The sequence below is a fragment of the Sciurus vulgaris genome (genome assembly GCF_902686455.1).
Source record: "Sciurus vulgaris genome assembly, chromosome: 15".
In the NCBI taxonomy this organism is placed as follows: domain Eukaryota; kingdom Metazoa; phylum Chordata; class Mammalia; order Rodentia; family Sciuridae; genus Sciurus; species Sciurus vulgaris.
In genome coordinates this window covers 22,735,294-22,757,472 of record NC_136476.1, presented here as the reverse complement: position 1 = coordinate 22,757,472, position 22,179 = coordinate 22,735,294, and the positions used below count along the sequence as shown (strand labels likewise).

General features: G+C 33.4%; 1 protein-coding gene across 7 annotated transcripts in view; it reads left to right on the top strand.

Annotated features, from left to right (window-relative positions):
* RFX3 (regulatory factor X3) overlaps positions 1-22,179 on the top strand; it is a gene marked incomplete at its 5' end in the record, with an annotated part of 288,404 nt that overhangs the window by 26,728 nt on the left and 239,497 nt on the right. The window lies entirely within an intron of this gene.

Below are 22,179 nucleotides of genomic sequence, written 5' to 3'. Positions count from 1 at the left end.
ACATTCCCCTTCCCCCCAAAAAACTTGCCCCGTTCATTTATATCAATTATTTATATCAATTATAACCTTTCAGGGGACTGTTAAGAAATAAAAAAAAGTTGGGGATGGTAGGTGGTATAATTGAAATGTAGATCATAATCTGTTCTTTGTTTGTTTTACCAAATTAGGTAGGGATTCTAAGGATACATTTTGAATATTTGTATGTTTAGCATTTTGTCCCTTTGTTAAAAATCTCTCAGTGTGACTTGTTTTTAATAGGATGTGTCTAGAATTGTGGGCCAATCACTCTTGAAAAGTATTAAGCCCTTTAAACATACTGGTCAGCCCCATAGAAGGAAACCTACAGGTTTATTAGCACTCCTTAGCCTGAAAGCACAGCATACCCTTTTAGGTTGCACAGCAACAGACTCCTAGCAACCATAATAGATTGAATTTCTAAGAGTGACCAGGCCGGATGTAATAATAAAGCAAGAGGTACAAACAGTTGTCATGGTTTTCTTTTCACAGTAAGCTAGCTTGGTTTGGGGCCGCTTAGCTTTTCAAAAATGGGCAAATTTCTTATAAAACTACTATTTGTGTATAGGACTTCTGATATTAAAATAGAAATAATAGTACCAAATTTAAAGAACCATTGGTTAATAATATGTTCAAAATTTTAGAAAACAACAGAGTTAAAAGGATTTTTATTTTCAAGTTTATCATAAGTTGAACACTGCACTATGATTAAAATAATCATGTGCTTCTTAAAAATAAAAAAAAAATCATATTATGTTCCTCTAAGATCCTCTTTTTATTTTGCTGGAACTCCCTGTAGTTTTATACATGTGATTTAAGTAGTTGTTTACATAAAATGAATGATTATAAAAAACCTTTTCAAATTGATCTAAGGAAACTGGCTATGTGAACTATATGTATAATGTTTTTTGAAATTATATACTAATGACTAATGGAGCAGAGAATTTATTAATGAAGAAAGACTAAAGTAGTAAGATGTATAATCCTTCACAATGGCAGTAAAAGTACTATTACATTTTTAAAGGTATAATATTGTGCTATCATTTGTCAACATTTCTCCTTTATAAACTTTAGTATGTGTTTGCTAATGTAGCCTAGAAAAGGAGATTAATTCAGATATATTCACAACCTGAAACAGGATGCTTCCGTCAAAAGAAACAGATCCTCATATAACCTCTGGTATTGGGAGTGAAACTACAGCCTTTTGACAGCAATAAGCTGTAAATATACACACATGCTAATACCCTTGATTTGTTCTTCTTTTGTGTCAGGATTTGGAAAAGATTGTTAAAGTGGCAGTTATAGTAAAGGCTGACAATTACAGTAAAGAGTAGAAATTAGGTATTTGTGACCTATTATATTTCATTAAAAGACTTCCTTATTAAAATGGTACTGCTTACTCTGATTACTTGACAGCTGCCCTAAACAGATTAGAAAATACACAGCTTCAACTAAAGGTAAAATCAACCTCATAAGCAAGCTCATGGGGTGGAACAAGTAAATGGTAGTATAAACTCATTTTAAAACAATAAATTTGCTTTAGGTAGAAATGCTTATCAGTGCTTCAGTGGAATGTGCCTTTACATTCCTATAATAGCTTACCCACACTGGCATTTTCTCATTGAGATATTTTAATACATCCACCTAATATCACACTTCCAACCATCTATATGAGAATCTATTATGAGGCATCATAGATCCAGAGATGACTATGACATTACCAAAGAAGTCTTTTTTGCCCTCTGCTGAGTAATGAATTATTGCTCCAATTCAGTGTAAATACCATAACTCAAATACCATAACTCATAAACTTCCAAACTCATATTTGGTAGTTTTAACTCTGGGTTAATAGTTTCTGAAATATTTGTAATGTTCTTTCTAAATAATCAAATAGAGCCACAATGAGTTTAATGCTTGAAATAGCATCACTCTCATAAAGATGAATTGTCTACTTTTTTTTTTTGTTTTTAGTTTTTAGTTTTGTTCTTGTTATTTTCTTTAAGTTTTTTTTTCTCTTTTTTTTTTTTTTTTATTGTAACCAAATGGAGTACAACTTGTTTCTCTGTACATGAAGTAGAGGCATACCATTTGTGTAATCATACATTTACATAGGGTAATGGTGTTTGATTCATTCTGTTATTTTTTCCTTTCCCCTACCCCTCCCACCCCTCTTTTCCCTCTATACAGTCCCTCCTTCCTCTGTTCTTGCCTCCCTCCCACCCCCCCATTATGTATCATCATCTGCTTATCAGCGAGATCATTTGTCCTTTGGCTTTCTGAGATTGGCTTAGCTCACTTAGCATGATATTCTCCAATTTCATCCATTTGCCTGCAAATGCCATAATTTTATTATTATTTATGGCTGAGTATTCCATTGTGTGTGTGTGTGTGTGTGTGTGTGTGTGTGTGTGTGTATATATCACAATTTCTTTATTCATTCGTCAATTGAGGGGCATCTAGGTTAGTTCCACATTCTGGCTATTGTGAATTGAGCAGCTATGAACATTGATGTGGCTGCAGCACTGTAGTATGCTTAATTTAGGTCCTTTGGGTATAGGCCAAGGAGTGGGATAGCTGGGTCAAATGGTGGTTCCATTCCAAGTTTTCTGAGGAATCTCCACGCTGCTTTCCAGAGTGCCTCACTAATCTGCAACCCCACCAGCAATGTATGAGTGTACCTTTTTCCCCACATCCTCGCCAACACCTATTGTTGCTTGTATTCTTCATAATTGCCATTCTAATTGGGGTGAGATGGAATCTTAGGGTAGTTTTGATTTGCATTTCTCTTATTACTAGAGATGTTGAACATTTTTTCATATATCTGTTGATTGTAGATCTTCTTCTGTGAAGTGTCTGTTCATTTCCTTAGCCCATTTATTGATTGGATTATTTGTATTCTTGGTGTATAGTTTTTTGAGTTCTTTATAGATTCTGGAAATTAGTGCTCTATCTGAAGTATGAGTGGCGAAGATATTCTCCCACTCTGTAGGCTCTCTCTTCACATTACTGATAGTTTCCTTTGCTGAGAGAAAGCTTTTTAGTTTGAATCTATCCCAGTGGTTGATTCTAGCTTTTATTTCTTGTGCTATGGGAGTCATATTAAGGAAGTCTGATCCTAAGCTGCCATGTTGAAGGTTTGGACCTACTTTTTCTTCTTTAAGATGCAGGATCTCTGGTCTGATTCTGAGGTCCTTGATCCATTTTGAGTTGAGTTTTGTGCAGGGTGAGAGATAGGGGTTTAGTTTCATTCTGCTGCATGTGGATTTCCGTCTTTCTCAGCACCATTTGTTGAATAGGCTATCTTTTCTCCATTGCATGTTTTTGGCACCTTTGTCTATATGAGATAACTGTATTTATTTGGGTTTGTGTCTGTGTCCTCTATTCTGTACCATTGATCCACCTGTCTATTTTGGTGCCAATATCATGCCGTTTTTGTTACTATTGCTTTGTAGTATAGTTGAAGTTCTGGTATTGTGATACCCCTGCTTCACTCTTCCTGTTAAGGATTGCTTTAGCTATTTTCGGTTTCTTATTCTTCCAGATGAATTTCATAATTGCTTGCTCTATTTCTGTGAGGTACATCCTTGGGATTTTAATTGGAATTGCATTGAATCTGTATAGCACTTTTGGTAGTATGGCCATTTTGACAATATTAATTCTGCCTATCCAAGAATATGGGAGATCTTTCCATCTTCTAAGGTTTTCTTTAATTTCTTTCTTTAGTGTTCTGTAGTTCTCATTGTAGAGGTCTTTTACCTCTTTTGTTAGATTGATTCCCAAGTATTTTATTTTATTTTTTTTGAGGCTATTGTGAATGGTGTAGTTTTCCTAACTTCTCTTTCTGAGGATTCATCACTTATTATGAAAATGCATTAGATTTACAAGCATTGATCTTATATCCTGCTACTTTACTGAATTCACTTATGAGTTCTAAAAGTTTTCTGGTGCAATTTCCTGGTTCCTCTAAATATATAATCATGTCGTCAGCAAATAGGGATAGTTTGAGTTCTTTTTGTATTTGTATCCCTTTAATTTCCTTGGTCTATCTAATTGCTCTGGCTAGAGTTTCGAGGACAATGTTGAATAGAAGTGGTGAAAGAGGGCATCCCTGCCTTGTTCCAGTTTTTAGGGGGAATGCTTTCAGTTTTTCACCATTTAGAATGATATTGGCCATGGGCTTAGCATAGATTGCCTTTACAATAGTAAGGAATGTTCCCACTATCCCTATTTTTTCTAGTGTTTTGAGCATGAAGGGGTGCTGTATTTTATCAAATGCTTTTTCTGCATCTATCAAAATAATCATGTGATTTTTGACTTTAAGTCTGTTGATATGGTGAATTACATTTATTGATTGCTGTATGTTCAACCAACCTTGCATCCCTGGGATAAAACCCACTTGATCATGGTGTACTATCTTTTTAATATATTTTTGTATGGGATTTGCTGAAATTTTCTTGAGAATTTTTGCGTCAGTGTTCATTAAGGATATTGGTCTGAAAATTTCTTTCCTCGATGTGTCTCTGTCTGGTTTAGGTATCAGGGTGATACTGGCTTCACAGAATGAGTTTGGAAGGGTTCCCTCCTCTTCTATTTCATGGAATACTTTGAGGAGTATTGGAATGAACTCTTCTTTAAAAGTTTTGTAGAACTCGGCTGAGAACCCATCTGGTCCGGGACTTTTCTTTATTGGTAGGCTTTTGATGACTACTTCTATTTTATTATTTGAAATTGATCTGTTTAAATTGTGTATGTCCTCCTTGTTCAGTTTTGGTAATTCATATGTCTCTAGAAACCTACTGATGTCTTCTAAATTTTCTATTTTGTTGGAGTACAGATTTTCAAAACAGCTTCTAATTATGTTTTGTATTTCAGTCGTGTCTGTCAGTATTTCCTTGTTCATTTCAAATTTTAGTAATTTGAGTTTTCTCTCTCCTTCTCTTTGTTAGTGTGGCTAAGGGTTGAATTGTCTACTTTTCTGAAAAAAAAAATCTGTTAATGTGATTTTTGTTACCTTCAATAATATTTCCCCTTTGTTACTTAGTGTGTTACATAGTTACTCTTTAGCACTCTATGGAATTGACCTGCCCGCCAATTCTGTATTATAGTTTAGCAGTTAACTAGCCTGAGTTGATACATGTTCTAATGATTCATGGACTTGATCCATACAATCATGAGGTATGGCATGTGTACGATAGGCCAGTATATTGAGCTTACTCTTAAAGATACATACAGGTTTAGTATGAAGCAGATTTGTGGAAAATTACTTCCCACAACTAATTTAAATATGTGTTTTTGTAGGACCAAGAATATTAATAGAAAGCTATTGTAGTACTTTCATGGAAGTGTAAGATTTTCACAGAGACCTAAACTATGGCATACAAGACATAAACATGCCAATTCCATTTATACAATTTGTCATGCCATGTTTCAGCTTAACAAATACACACACACACACACACACACACACACATTCATTTTGCAAGATATACACTGGCTTGCAGAATGCTGGGAACAAAAGTGAGTTGTGGTCTTTTGAATAAGATCTGAATTCAAATGCTTTTTTGTCATTTGCTAGCTAATTGTGCTAAATAATTTCATTAACTACTTTTATCTCAGATTTTCATATTACCTCAATAGGGTTATAAAATGACAGAAAAAATATAAAATGAGATAGATGAAGATACCGTAGTGTGGCAACCTAGAATTAACAAACTGGTAGCTAGTATTGTCATTTTCATCTTTTTGGCTCATTCCTTATGTAGGACGTGAGAAGGGTTTTAGAGAAGAGGGTAGCAGTTGAAAATAGTAACATGGAACTGGACTTAATAAAATACAATCAAAATTGTTTTCAAAGAGGTGTTAAAAAAAAAAAAAGAGGTGTTATACTCTGCTTATTAAATAATTTGCAGTACTGATCAGTGATTAGGAATTCTTTAGAATAAACGTGTATAAAGTGATCCCCCTCTTGTTCACAGATTCAGATCCTGGGCTAGGGCCTTCCCAGATTACAAGAACAGAAAAATGTATACTACCAGGTGAAATACTACCCTGAACAAAGGGTAGAATTTGAAGAATAGAACAAGTTTAGTTATTTTAGTAAGTACATTAAGACTCAACCTCTTTTCAATTTTTTTTTTTTTAAGAGCAAGAAGTGACTAAACTGCCCAGGTTTGTGTTAGCACTTTCCATTGATGATATAAGTGAGCTGAAAATAATCATAGTTTCTGTTTGGAAGCAAGGCAACAGTAGAGTTACATAAAAATCTGATTACCTTTGATACTTTTTGGCTTACCCCTTAAAAAATGTTTATCATTGATTTGTTAAATGTAGTTTAAATTTTAATATATTCTGTTATTGCCAAAGTGACCATGAAGGTTTCAATTCCATAAGAAGATAGTTTGTGCCAGAAAATACAAGTGGTTTCAACAATAATAGTTTAATGTAGCTAGGGAGATTAGACTGGTTTAAGCAATGGCTATCCTATTTCATTTCTTTGAGAAAGGTAATTCTAGCCCGAGCTTAAGAAAAAGGTACAGAACTTGCTTAACAATGCCTTGATATTTTATAAGTGAAAGAGTATCAGGCTAAAGCAATACTTTCCAGAGCCAGAAGAAATAGCACTTGCAACACAGATACTTTCTTAGATAAAATCACTATCTATTATGGTTTTATAAATTTTAATGATTTTTTTTCTTGAGTACAACTTAGCTGCATATACTATTAAACTAGTTAATGAAATTTTAAAGAATTCAACATTGCCAAAATTAGTTTTTAAATTTCAAAATTAAAATATAATTGCATTCTGATGGCAGCCATTTTTGATATGTGATTATGTAACTGACATATCTTGTATATATGGTGCAATTATCTACTTGTAAAAATGTAAACATAATTGTATTTTTTATACTTAATTGACTATTTTGTCCAGCTCAGTGGAGATTCAGGTCTTAGCTTCATAAATTTTCTCACTGCATAGAACCTTCTCTCCTAAAAGTAGAGAAGCTCTTACTTTGTAGTTAGCTTTCTTTCTTTGATATTCTGAGCACTTTGGTTTAATTGGTAGAATATTATATACATAGATATGCATTTATAAACAAAGTACACACCTCTTAGATAGCATGTATTTTTCAGTGCAGTCTGAAGTTACAATTCATTTTGAGATCATTACTAGGTGAGGAAAACTAATTGAATTACCAAACTAGTCAGAACTCTCCCTATTGGTAAGGGCTTTGAACACCAAAGTCTTTCATACAAAATGGAATACTATTGTTTCAAAATTAGCAGCTATTCCATTTTCCATTTTCTTTCCTAAGATGATGAATGTAGATAGATAAAAGTAATGATGTTCAGAAGCCTATTCTTACCACCTTGAGAGCCATTGTTGCTCACCTCATATTAACTGTAAATCAGGATGTCACATTAGCAACTTGGAACTATCCTTGCTGGTAGTATTTATACCATGGAAGTGAGCGGAACTACAAATTTGCTTTTTGAGGGTAGGGAGGGAAAGGGGTGATAGCTGGTTGTTGAAAGTTTAACAGTATGTGACCAGATATAACACAGAATAGAAGTTCTTTAGGGTTCTCAATTTAATGTATAAATAGGTTCCAGAACCAAAAATAACTGTTCCTCATTGCTATAGAATGGAAGCTCTACACTGAAGTTTATGGAAATATTTGATCAGGGCAGGATTTTCTGCCAAATACTCTGGCTCTAGAGTTATTTTACTAGTCTTTGCTATAATGCTTTACAAGATTAACCCAATAAAATCATTTGAAGTAAAAAAATAAGCAGTATCTTTTGTGGTTCTCACTTTTGCTAAATACATAGCTTAATTACTTGTTGATTGGTTAGTGACTATAGTTTTATGGGGACATAGAAAATTTGAAAAAAATTCTTAAGTTTGAGTAGTTAGGGAAATTTTTAGGGAAGAGGTATATATACCATGGGATGGATTTTTAAATGTTTTGGTGCTGTGGGTGTGTTGGTTGTGAGGAAGAGGTTATGCATTTGGTAGGGTAGAGGCAAATGTGATTTTGGTGTAGAGTCTGAAGAATATTTTGGGAAATAGTGAAGCAGATGGGAGTAGAAAGGAAAAGAGTTTAGGATTTGGAACTTAACTGGTTAGAGCATAAACAGTGTATATTTTTAAAACTGTATCAGTTGAAGAGGAAAGTGGCCCTTCAGGAATACTAATATGGCAGATCTGTGTAGGATAGACGGACAAGGAGTGGATCTGAAGACAGTATAATGAAATACAGTATATTGAAATTATCTGAAATACAGTATAATGTGAAGAATTTGGGCTATTAATTCAGAAAGACCTTGTTTGTAATCCTGTTACCCTTTGGATTTATGGATTAGACATGAATAATAGCTAGCCAGTGGAGTTGTTTTATGAGGGATGTGAGAGCCCCAGCATAGGCGAGATGTCTGTTACCTTACTAGGAGTTTCAGTTAAGGTATTATCTATGTAATTTTTACTTCTGTTACTACTTCTGATGTTGCTATTATAATCACTATTTATTTAGTGGGTTATAATGGACACTAGGGACCATCAGTTGAAATAGGATGTGGGAACCAAGCCCACCCCTAACAGCAATAAGTGCAAATAGAAATGGTGAAGGGAAAAGGGGGGATAGGAGCAAGAAAGTCAGTGGGATGAATCGGACTTAACTTTCATATGTACATATATGAATACACCACAGTAAATCTTACCATTGTGTACTGAGGCCCTAATTAGAATAAGATATATTAAATCTATCAAAATAGATTCTACAGTTGTGTATAACTAAAATCCAATAAAAAACAAAAATTTTAAAAAATAGAAAAAAATTTGAGTTCACCCATTATATTAATACATAATTGAATGTTGCAAATCAGGTAAGAAAACTGTTGAATGAAATACACTTCATTCTCCTAACTTGACCAATAATACAGCTTTGCAATGAGAGCATGACCACTTAGCATTCCCAGATTTTTCAGTTCTGTTTTGGAATATAGTGGCTAAGAGAGAACTGGCACTCTGTTTCCTTGTTCCTGTCTTAGCTTCTTCCTCCTTTTCCCTATTTCCTAGGTGTCTTGCCATTGCATGCCCACACACCCATCCCTCAGGCAGCCTTGCCTCACCCCTGGCTATCTCTTGACAGCTTCCTGGGCTTAAGAGATGGGTGTGTGCCTATATTTCCCTCTGTCCTGGGGAAGATAGCGCATGATAATGTAATCTATGGTCCTGGGAATGTGCTGAGCTAGAGTTTAGACAAGTCAGCATGTCCTTGTGTTAGGCAGTCCTCTTGTCTTATGATAAGGTACCTGGTTAGAGGGCCATAGCAGGCTCTCCAAAGTATAAGGCCCAGGGCAATGGCCTCTCTTGTCTGCTCTCAGAGTGGTACTGGAAGTGGCCATTTGACATGGTGACAAATCAGCAGGAATTTTTATTATTGTGATGTATGATGAAATGGAGTAAAAAGATGAAAAATCGTTGGATTCTAGGAGAATGTAGAAAATTAGGACAGTATTTGACGGAGGTAGAATGGGAAATAGCCATGTTTTACTCACCATTATGTTGATACTTCAGCATCTAGACACCTCCTACCACGTTGCTGAGTTCATTGTAGTGACTCAATAAATGTTGAAGGGCAAAAGAAGGATATTTTGAACAGTTTTTTCCAGAAATGAAAAGAAAGTTGTTATAGAATATAAAAAGAAACAAGGAATATAAATTATTGCAGTCAATGTAGAACTTTGGGTATTAGGGAGAGTATCTTGCCAGGATTGACATGGCAGTTTGTGAGCCCACTGTGTGTGAGGAGCATGTATATTTAACTTTTGTGTATGTGATACCTAATAGAGCTGATCTTTTAAAAATTAATATTTGAATATTATACAAGAGTGAAATTTTTAGGAAATGAATTGGATTTTAAGGTTAAAATGAGCGGCAAAGACAAATTTGCAACATTGAATCGGTTTGGTAGCTGAGGAACTTGGATTAATTTAAGAAATTAAGAGATCTTGGGCAACTGTGGTAGTATCACAGTGAGGTGAGGAATAGCAAAAGATGTGTTTAAAGAGTAGAGTAATTTGTTTATTTTTGAACCCCTTAGGAGTAAAGGACACAACTGTTTATTAGCCTGAATTTTCAAACTTGGTATTCACAAGGTAGGTGTAGGGAATAGCAGTTGGAGGAAAGGATTAGAATTTAAGGAGGATAGAGAATTATTTCACAAACATTTAATTGTGAGTATATATGACTCATAGTAGTATTGCTCAAAATTGTTAGCAAATATTGTTCAGTCACATAGTTTTTAATAACAAATGTATACAGTAATATTTCAGGCCCCCAAATATTCTGTATTCATAGTGAGTGAAATAACAGGAAAATCTGATCATAGGGTTAAAATTGCCTCGTACTTTTTGAGAACTTGGTATGTTAATTAGTATAGATTGTGTTATTTTTGCTGTATCTGACTTGTAATCGCCTAAACACACAGCAAACACCTGTGATTGTTACAGTGATCCTTGTCTTGTCTTGTTTAGGTAACCCCAAATATGTATATTTAGACTGTTCCCTGTTCATATATACTCAGCTGTGCTTGTTTGCTTTGTTATATTTCTATGTTTAATGGATCAATATAAAAATTTATGGCAACTGTCACTTAATGTCACCTCTACCTTTAAGGAAAAAAGAAAACTAAATAATACTAGTCTGCTGTGTAGCTGTTTATGTTAGCTATTAGCTATACTTTATACTGAAGTGATCTCTATCACGAGTAAGATTTAGGGCAAAAAATGTATGAACAGATGTAAATAATTGCACATAAATACATGTTTCTATATCATTGCCACCTTATATTTTCTTTATTAGCTAATAAAGATCATTAGTTTAAAAGTAACCTTTCATGTTTTTCTGTTACTCGGAACCAAATATTTCTCTTTAATAATCACTTGTATCTTATTAATTGCCTAAGCTTTATGACCTGTACATGCATTTTTTGTTTGTTTATTTTTAAGAAACAAACCCTGTTTAATTAATTTTAAGAAATGAGCAAATAAATGTCAGCTGTTAATTCAGTCTTACTTTTGTATCTTTAAATACAGGAAGTTAGCAAATTTATTTCCAGAGTTGTTTGCTCTTTCATTTTCGCAGTTAAAAGGCACATATTTTGGGGCTGGGGAGATAGCTCAGTCGATAGAGTTCTTCCCTTGTAAGGACAAGGCCCTGGGTTCGATCCCCAGCACCAAAAAAAAAAAAAAAAGGCACATATTTTTTCAAAGAATCCTTTTCCCCATGTTTTCTCTTACTTATAGTTTTCCTGATTATTTAAATATTATACTTACTCTTTGAATTCTAATTCTTTAAAGATTAAATATTCACTTTCCTCTCCTGTAAAACCAAAATCATTTTTTTTTTTTGCTTAATAAACATCTTAAAAATAGAGTTATGCAAAGAAATATTAAAAAAAAATTTTTTGGATGTGGAAGTACGTACCCATAAACTCGGTAGGTTAAAATAATCACAGAACTTCTAGATAGCTAAGTTTTTATTTTTAATATTAACCTAATTGTTCTTTTAATATTTTAGGCCACTTGGTTATTCTGGAATTTTATGGTAGATAACATTGAGTTTGGCTTATGGAAAGAATATGAGGTAATTTGATTGCATGTTCTGTGTAAGTTGTGAACTATATGTGTACAAAGCATTAAATATTTAAATCTCATGTGGGATCTCATGTCTGGATATTTTTAGTATATATTTAAGATTTTGAGATAGATTTTCCTTTCTCGATGGTTAGTATTAGTTAATATGGTAAGGAACTTAATTTTATTTCACTACTATGTATGTTTTTGAGAAAACAGGCTTAGATTGTTTATTACATTGTTGTATGTTATAGTTCTTATTTTTAAATCTTCAGATAACCCAGCTTTCTGTAGTACTAGAAAAAACCATAAGAGAACTTCTCCATCCTACCTTCCACATGCCCCCCCTTCCACCTGCCCCACGAAGGCTTTAAGACCTGCTGCACCTAAAGGTAATATTGCTACCACAGAATTTACAGAGAAATAGTGTGAAAGGAGCATTGGCCCTCCTGTAATGTGACATTTTAAAGCACTTTGCAAGCTTTGAGAGGGTTAATGAGAGTACGAATATGAGACTCTTAAATTAGTCTTTTCCTGTCCCTTTGTTACCCATGTGTCACCCTGCATAATGTTTAGATTTGGCATTCTAAAATGACAGTCCAATAAATATAAATGCTCCATGCGTTTCCATAGTGATTTCATAAATTATCAAACATGAAGCATACATCAGAGTAAGTTCCACTTGAAAGTAGGTAAACAATAACTGTCAACTTTATGAAATTCAGCCAATGGCATGATAGCATGCAGACCACTGGGTATTAACTACTTGGTAGAGTAATTGGCTAACATACTGCTGATGTCATAATTCTCCTACTCAATAATGGGTTGGTTACAGGAAGATGCAGCAGTTTGGTTATGTGAATTTCTGCTTCCACTGCAAACAATTCTTTAAAGAGAGGCCTTCCATTGGCATTCAGAAAGGTGAAAAGAGCAGGGGTGAATGTGGGGTGTGTGATGGGAGGTGCATCAGAGGGATAGATATAGTGTCTATGGATACATATAAGCTGTTCATCATTGGTCTTTGAGATGATGTTTGCACTCAGATTACTTCCTTTGCAAGTAGTTGAAATGCAATTGCCAGTACATCAAGATGATAAAATGATTATTTACCATTACTTATTTTTTTAAAATAAAGCATATATGACTAAAACTATTATTTTAAGATAATCATGTGCTTTACTTTTTTATAAGTATGTGATCTAGTAATTTTAAAATGTGTTAATAGTATTTTAAATTAAATTCATTTATTTTTAAAAGATCAAACTCAGTATCTCATGCAAGTAAGATAAGTACTCTATCACTGAGCTATGTCCCCAGCCCAAATAATTTATCTGTGGAAACTACACTTTCAAGTTTATGTCTTTGTTCTGGAAACTTTTTTTTATGTATTTCCAGCCGAAGATGTAGTAATGAAGTAGAATCTGTCCGCCTTCACAGGGAGCATATAGTCCCTTATTTCAATATGTCATATGGACTTCTTAAGTAGCTCTTATCATTGAGGAGAATCTTTCCTTGGAAGATAAACATACAATCTGCTAGTTTAGTGACAGAACTTAAGAGAAATAAGTTGAAATGATAGCCCCCATTTCAAAACTGTAGTTCTATAAAAATCTTCCACAGGGTGCACAAAAATTCCCTTATAAATTTCCTCAAATTTTATTATGGAGATAAAGTTGCAAGAAAGAATAGATTTTTTTATCTAAGACCCTCACTTCATCATTTTTAACAAATAACTTGGCATTTATGTGTAGAAGTAATAATATTTATCACAGGTAGTATACTTAAAATATCAATTCTTTCAAATACTTTTCCTAGGAAATCTTGCCACTTTGTCACATTCCTTAAACCATTTGAGTTGTCTGACATTCATTTTCATTAATGATTGAGGGCATCTGACTAGGGACAAAATTTTCATACCGGGTAATTGTAAAAGCTCATGTGGGTGAAGCAAAGGGTTTCCATGGTATGCTTTTGTTAAAAGTGTTTACAAATATGTATGTTAAGAATAGTTTAGAGAAAACAAACTAATAGAAGTGTGGATAGAATCCCTCTTATGGGAAAGTAGGAGATTAGGTTACCTGAACTTATACTGAAAGAAGCAATAGAAAACAATTTCATGTGCTCTCCTTCCAAATGTCTTCCTTTTAATCTGATATTGGGACCTCCTTTTACTATGATCACATTAATTTCATTTGTTTATGTGATATATGGAAGTTTCTTGGGAAGGGGAGTAGAAGGAAGGAAACATTTGTTTTTAAATATTGCATAAAATATATCAGAATAATTTATTTATTACACCTCATACTTACATAATAGGTCATGCCTTACAAAGTTCTATTTGTGTGCAGCATCTTATTTAACTTTTCCCAACTGGTCAGTTATATGGGGCAAGGATTGTCTTGTTGTCATGAATGGGCATATCAAGACTGGTTAAGAAACACCTTTAAGTAGCACAGGTAGAACATGGAAGATCTAGCCTGTGAACCCTGATCTTATGACTCTTAGTCTAGTATCCTTATTTATTATATTATTAATTTTCAAGTGACTTTCAAATCAAAGAAAGTATTCAGTAGCTGTTTTCAGGGGGATGATTGGTGACCTGCAGAGCAGGTTCATTTTCCTTTTCAGTTGGTACTCTGAATAATATTTGACTGGGAGACAGGGTTTCAAAACATCTGTTCTATACAACTTGTATGTAAGTATGAGGTATAATAAATTATTCTGATATATTTTATGCAATCTGCATCTGTTCTATACAACTTTGTACGAGGACTCTAAATTAAGAATAGCATACTGTACTTTTTGTTTTTCCATTTTGCTGTTAGAGGTGTTGAAGATTATATGCCTATTTTCCTGTTGGCATTGTGGATCTAGAAACAAGAATTAGACTTTTGGCATTTTTCTTTACTTTTGCTTCTTTTCAACTAATATATCCTGACTTGACTTAACATGCTACACAGGATACACAAGTTACTAGACAGTTGGTTTTAAAAAAGTACTATAGTTTTTAAAAATATTAACATAAAAATTATAAATTTGAAATATAAACTGTCCATGTGATATGTGTTGGGCATAACATGACATTAATAAATAATATTCTTTATGCAATTTAAAATATAGCTTGCATTTAATAACACCAACTTCGATAGATAAGTACATTGGTTTTTGAAAGTTATTTCCATAAGCTAATGTCTTTTTCTATAAAAAACCTTGAAATGTCTAGGTAATTGTAGTATTTCTAAGTGTTAGTGGTAATACTGTGTAGGGATGTTTCCTTCTTTATATCATAGATCTAAAGTCTTTGTGGTAATGAATTCCAAAATGTGTTTTTATTTTACCTAAATTTGCATTTAATTAATCTTTATTTTATTGTAACAGTCTATGAAACTTCCTATTTGCAAATAGGGAAAAAAATTCTATCAGGGTTTCATCTAAATTTCATCATGAAATTTAATAAGATTTAAATGTTAAACACATAAATTCAAGAGAAAAGTATTGTTTAGAGTCAAATCATAGCATTCTACAAATTGAATGTTTCATCAACTTTGTACTTTAAAAAATGAGCATGACTCTGAAGTTTAATATCCCAAATGTGACAATGGCTGTTTTTCTAAATTTGGTTATTGATCTCTTAGTTTAGAGTACTAAACAAAACACTCTAAACTAATAACATTCAATTATTTTCCCTCAGTTTATTTTGCATGTGGAACAATTGGGGAGGCACTGAAAAGGGCAGCAAAAATGGGTATTGACAGGACTGAATAAAGGTGCAAGTCATGGAAGCTACTTTAGAGAAAATAGAGGAAAGGGGTGTTGTAAAATCTGTTTTCAAATTTATCTGTGTTTATTTTTGTATAAACTTTCATCTAAGATTAATAAAGCAGCATGACATATATTAAAGAGAGACTTAAATTATTGCCTTGAATGCCAGACCTAAATAGAATGAACTTAAATTATAGAAAAAGGGTGATTCTGATTTGATGTACAGACGCTCCATAAACTATCATTAAATGCTGGAGTAGGCTGTAGACAGGTATTTGATAAGTTATACCCCACAGAAATCTTCAAGACCAGAATGGTTAATTATTTAGCTAAATAATAATATGTGTACTCCCACAGTCTGCATCACGCTTAAAATACTTGATAAAAAATGCATAGTAAGCCAAAAATTAGTCAAGAATGTGAGAAGGAAGCAATATCTTTTGGTAAGGTGGTTTGGTATAAGCAGCTCATGGGTTTATGTGTCAGTCTAACCTGAATTTGAATCCCGGTTCACCCACTTTTTAATTCTATATCCGTATGTGATTTGAAGATAATAACTGTTGCTTTATAAACTTGTGGAAAGTTAACAAAGGGGTATAATATTTTATTGGTGTCTAGCACAGAGTAGAGTTTAAGAAGTACATTTTGCTTCATTTCTCATGTAAGTTTCTCCAGAAGGTTGGATTAGGAGAACCAATAGGATGTGGGTAGAGGGATATAGGAATGTATTTAATTAACTGCAGTCTTTTTCAAGGGGAGAGAATGTTCAATGTTTTTTACATTTACCAGTTAACTACACAAATTGTGATGTAGCTTGCTTTGGTCAGCAAAAGCTGAATTGTGAATATTACATTAGGAAGAAACCAGTTTTGGTCCTATTTTGATCAAAAAGTTTAAAGCTTGATCCACTTTTGGGAAAAAAGCCATATAGAATTATTAGTAGGACACCATATATGACACAGAAAATATTAAATTATCTTCAGATATTAGCCCCTGAAGAAACTCCTTTTTATCAAAATGAAGTAAACATTTAAAGAGTTCAGTGTGGTAGATGCAATTATTTTCTTATAATTGGTCTCTGGTCAGTCAACTCTCATTTTGTTTTTATTTGATCAGCATAATTATCTTAGGTTTTCTTATGATCACTGCTAATTCCTACTCCTACCTCCTCCTGCCTACAGCTACTATATGTCTATAAATATGGAAGAAATCCCATCACTAGCTCACCAAAACCATCTTGAAGTTTAATAAAGTTTAAAAGTAAAATAAATTCAAGATAAAAGTAGTTTAAACACAAACCGTGGGAAATTCCATTAACTATTTTGCATAGTCTTGTGTCTCATATAGTAACTAGCTAACATTTCATAATAACAATATTTATCAAGTGCCAAGTAAGTGCCAGGCCCTGAGGTAAGTATCTTACATAAAGCCATTTAATCCTCCCATTAACTGTCCAAGGGAAATATTACTTTAGATTAATGATCCTTTATAGTATTCATTTATGAAATTCAAAATGCTCTGATAGTCACCAAGAGTTTCCTTAAGTTTATAAACTAATTTGTCTGCAAAACTTGAAGTAAATGAGATGAGACTACTTAACAGTCTTTATTTGTACCATAATAGGAACATCCATTCATTTTGCTAAAGAAATGTTAATGTATATAATTATAGGTTGCTGTCTTAGATTCACCTGGGATGTTACATATATGTGGTATTGTTTTCTAAAACAAATTTGAAGTCATGTGGCATCAGGCTAGAAGTTTATAGACTAGTAGGTTATGAACCTGTTGCATTATGTCATTTTCTAAATGAGAAGACTGTTCACAGAACATGTTAGATAAATTGCTAAACTTATAAATAGCATATTCTTTATTTGAGTATTGCATAATAAAGTAAAATTCAAACTCAGCAGTCTTACTGTAGAGCCCACACTCTTTAAAACCACAGGTTGTTTTGCTATCCACTTGCAAAGGAAAGACTGAATACTGACTGGTGTGTGAGTCTTGAATTGACACAGTTGCCAAGAAGGCACCTGAGTATTTATAACAAGATAATTTCTGTTTGGATGTGGAGTAGTATGCTTTTCTATTTTCTGTATGGATGTGTCTGGTCATAGAATTCCTCTAAGTAAAAGTCTGTCTCAAGCAGGGATAGGAAGCAGTCCAGCTTCTCTGTTGTTACTCTTACTTTCTCCTTTCTATCATCTCTATCAGTCAATGCCATAAATTGCTTATTTTCGTTTTATTCAAGCTATAATTACTTAATGCCTCCTATGTAGTAAGGCAAAAGTACAGCACTGAACAGGAAAACCATAGTCCCTATCTGAACAGAAATACAATTGTTATTATAGGTGGGACAGTTCTTGGCCTGGTATCCCAGGTTGCAGCATGTTTAGCATTTCTGGGCCAATATGACATTAGAACTACTCACTTTCTCCCAGTCGTCATGACAGCCAAACTCGCCCTAAACATGTGTCAAAGTTCCTTGGTGGGACTGGAATCAGGGTATAAATGGATGATATTCAGACTCAATGCTTGTCCATCTACTGTCCAATTTGAAAATTGATTTTAAAGAGTTTCTTTTTCTGGAATCCTGGCTTTGTGCAAAGTAAACAGCAGAGAGATTTACAAAGCAAATAACTAAACTGCTTACATTCTGGCTGCAATAGTTAAACTCAAAAACAAGATTGGTTGGGGATAATCTACCCATGGCTAATTGAGATTGTCCATTATACTGTGTAAATAACATACGTTAATAACTCCCAAGTTAACATACCAAGTGGTGTTGAATTTTTTTTTTTTTGACTGTAGAATCAAAGTCATTAGGACATTGCATATGCAAGTTATTCCTTCCTTAAAGATAGATACTGTAGGATACTTAATGCCACCTATATCACGTAGCACTTAAACATTTCTGTTTTACTTTCATTTTTAAGTGACATTTTAAAAGAAATTACCGATTTAATCCATGGGAATAGAAACACCTACAGAGTTTTTATGATTTTGAACGTGTCATTTGAAAGAGAAATAAAATGTAAAATTTCATTCAGGATCCATATGAAAGTACTTAGATCCTCATGCTTCTGACACTTGACATTAATTTTATTATGATTATAAAATTATGCTTAATGTAAAGCATTCAACAAATATAGGAAGGGAAAAGAAGAAAATAACAAAAATAAAAATCCTTCTGCTCAGAGATTAATACACATCTGCTTACAGGATTATTGTCACATCTTGGGATTTCCCTGTCTCTAAATGCATTTGTGCTCACTCTAATGCACTTTGGATGTGCCTCTGCTCATGTGTGCATGCTCTCTCTTCCTTCTGATGAACATAAAAAGATATGTACTTTATTATGAAAATTAGGTCATGCAGTTTCTTTTCTAACTTTGACATTATCTGGAATATTTTTTCATGACAGTAAAATCCTATGCCTTTTTATTGGCTATGTCATAGCTTATTTAAGCAGTTCTCTAGCTAGACACTTAGGGTGGTATCCTATATTTTGGTACTAAGTATTAATTCTATGTACAGTTTTATGCAACTGTTCAAGACATTCTTTCCTTTTTACAAATTCTCAGGAATGTAATTAGTGAGTAAAAACCTGGCTACATTTGTAGTAGTTTTATCAATTACCAGATTGCTCTCTTGAAAAGTGGTAACATTTTATATTCCCAACAATAGTGCTTTAATGTTGTGTTTCTTTGTTTGCTCTCTGACAGTGGATATCATCCATCTTTTTTATTAAAAAAATTTTTTGCCATTAGTTGAAAAAAATGTTACTTGAATTTTCATGTCTTTGATAATGAAATGACTTAAAAAAATTACAGCATGTATTAGCCATTCACATTTAACTATGGTTTGTATGTGTCCCCTGAAGTTCACGTGTTGAAAACTTGATCCCAGTTTAACAGTGTTGGGAGGTGGAACCTAGTAAGAGATGATTAATATTAGGTCTAAAATTAATGTTAAACTGAAGTGGGTTAATTATCTTGAGATTGTGTTTTTTATAGAAGTGAGGTTGGTTCCTTTTTCTAGGTTATTCTTGTCCCCCTCCTGCCCTTCTGCCTTCCATCATGGGATGATACAGGAAGCCGGCCAGATGTTGGCTTCTCACTCTTGAACTTCCTGGTCTCCAGAGTATAAGAAATAAATTTCCTTATAAATTGCTCAGTTTGTCGTGTTTTGTTATGGCAGCACAAGATGATTTATGACAATATTTAGTTTATTTTTCCATATATATTTTTAGTCTGTTTTTTTATTGGGCAATTTCTTCACTTAAATTTTAAGATCTCTGTAATATAAAGATATGAAATTTTGTCATTCACAGATATGAAATTTTGTTATTCACTGTATGAATTTCCACCACTTAAAATATTTGTGACTGGAGTATAGCTCAGTGGTAGATTGTATAATTAGGATGTGCAAGGCCTTGGGTTCAGCCTCTAGTACAAGCATATATATAAAAATTTGCTATGATCTTTTTTTGGTTTGTTTTATTAGGGATTTTGAAATGTGTGGATGTATCTTTCTCTTTTTGCTTTCATTCTCAGTTTGTGTTCTCATAACATGATCATTATAACTCATAATAAATAACTCATTAGATAAGTTAAAGATTAGATGTTTAAAAAACAAAAAAAGGCACTTTTTAGATGGAAAGCCATTTTGTAGAAGAGAATGGTGATGAATTACTCATGTTAATTAGATACATTTACTGTGATTACAGTTTTAGTAGCTGCATATAAAAATGAGAATTGTGAGACAGCAATACAATATAGTTGAAATGTAGTTGAAATACTTCTTGCATTAAAGCCAGATAATCCTAGCTTTATTTCTTTAATTTAGATCACAGATACTTATCAAGTACCTATTATATATGTGTTAAATACTAATAATGAGTTTTCTACTTAATAGCTTTGTGAGTGTGGCTAAGTTACTTACAGTAGCCAAGTTTCAGTTTATTTGTATAAGAAGGATCATATCTATCTTGTATTATTGTGTTAGTTATCATTTATCCCAAGTATTTAGCAGCACTTGATATGTAACTGTACATTAAGTTGTAACTATTACTATTACTATTTTTCTTATCAAAATATAATTTTAATTTTATTATATGTAACATCAATGATGTGGTAGTAATTTGGCAGATGGGGTAATTAGTGATGATGACTATAATTTTGTTAATAAAATGGAGCCTAACTAGGTTGACTGTATATACTTAGCATTCTAATAGGTAGATAATATGTGCTTACATTTATGTAATAGTTTTCCAAGTTCTTTCATGGCTTATTTGTTTACACAGCATTTCTGTAGGATAGTCAGGGCACATTTGATTTTCCCTGTTTTATAATTGGGAAGTAGAAGCTGGGAGAGGTTGACTTGTCCGAGGTCATTTGGCTTGTAAGTGATTAATCAGGTTCCACCTATAATTAAGAGTCTTACTGAATGTAAATTGACTCTCATTGTGTGAAGAAATAGAGAAGAGATTTTGGCTGTAATTGTCAGGTCTTAATTTAGCTTTACCATTTTATAGTTTCTTTTGGTTGCTTCTATTTCACTCACCTGAACCTTGCCTTTTGTTCCAATAGTCTTTTACATTGATGTTTTCAGACCCCTCGAAGTCTCTTTCCTTTCAGTTTGGTCTGACTGGGAAACTTGCTTTAGCAAACAAAATACAACAGAATAAAGCTGTTCCAGGGTCTTGATGTAAGCCTTAAGAAGGCCTGGCAGCTTTTGCTTTGTGTTTTTGGGAGATTGAAGAATCATGTAAGAAATCTAACTACCCTCCTTGTAAGGCCTTGTGGAAAAGAGGCTACATGCAGAGGAAGAGGCCCTGAGATACTTGGAAAGAGAAGCTCAGCCTATTTCCCACCTGCCAGCTGAAAGCAGTCATATGTATGACTCTGGACAAGATGACCATATAAACTCCGTTGCTGAGTCTGCCCAGATTGCAGAATTATGGCAAATAACATGATGGTTGTTTTGAGCCAGTTAGTTTGGGGTGGTTTGTTACACAACAGAAAAACAAAAGAAGCATAACAATGTTTTTGAAAATAAAAGCTTTGTTAAGTGGTGATTGCTTTTCTTGGTTGGCTATGACAGTTTTGAACTTTCCCTGGCATACGAACATCAGTTAACACAAAAGAGAAATTTAGTAATAACTCATTTTTCTTTTAGAAGCTCTTTTTACTCTTCCTGAACGACACAGGTTTGGCCTATACTTGGTTGAATGTGAGGTAAACCCATCTCTGACTGTTCAGAGAGTCTCAGCAGATATGGTGTTTGATGTACACAAGTCTTCTGTTGATCTCCTACTTCGGATTTCTTTGGCTTTTTGTTGGTTATTCCTAGCAGAGTTGATTTCCATTTGGCCTAAGTCAGCCAAGTAATAACACAAGATGGACTAGCTTTTCTTCTCATAGAATCTTTTTCTGTTGTACAATATTCGGGAGGCTGTTTGGGGCTGAGAGTGGATCTAAGACCAGGAATCATCTTTATTTTTAGTTATTCACACATTTGCTAACAGGAAAAATGTAACACAATAATGCATTGCTCATGCCATTTTTTCTTCTCTGAATGATCAGTTTTTCTCCTATTTAAACATTGCATTGTAGACTTTTCCTGTAAATTTCTACTAGGGATAAGAATCAGATATCTAAACATTTATAAGTATAATTTCATTAAATCATTTTTTACTGTTAAAAGGTTTTTGTCACAAAAACTACAAGGTAGATTTAAAATATTATAGAACTTGATTGGCTTC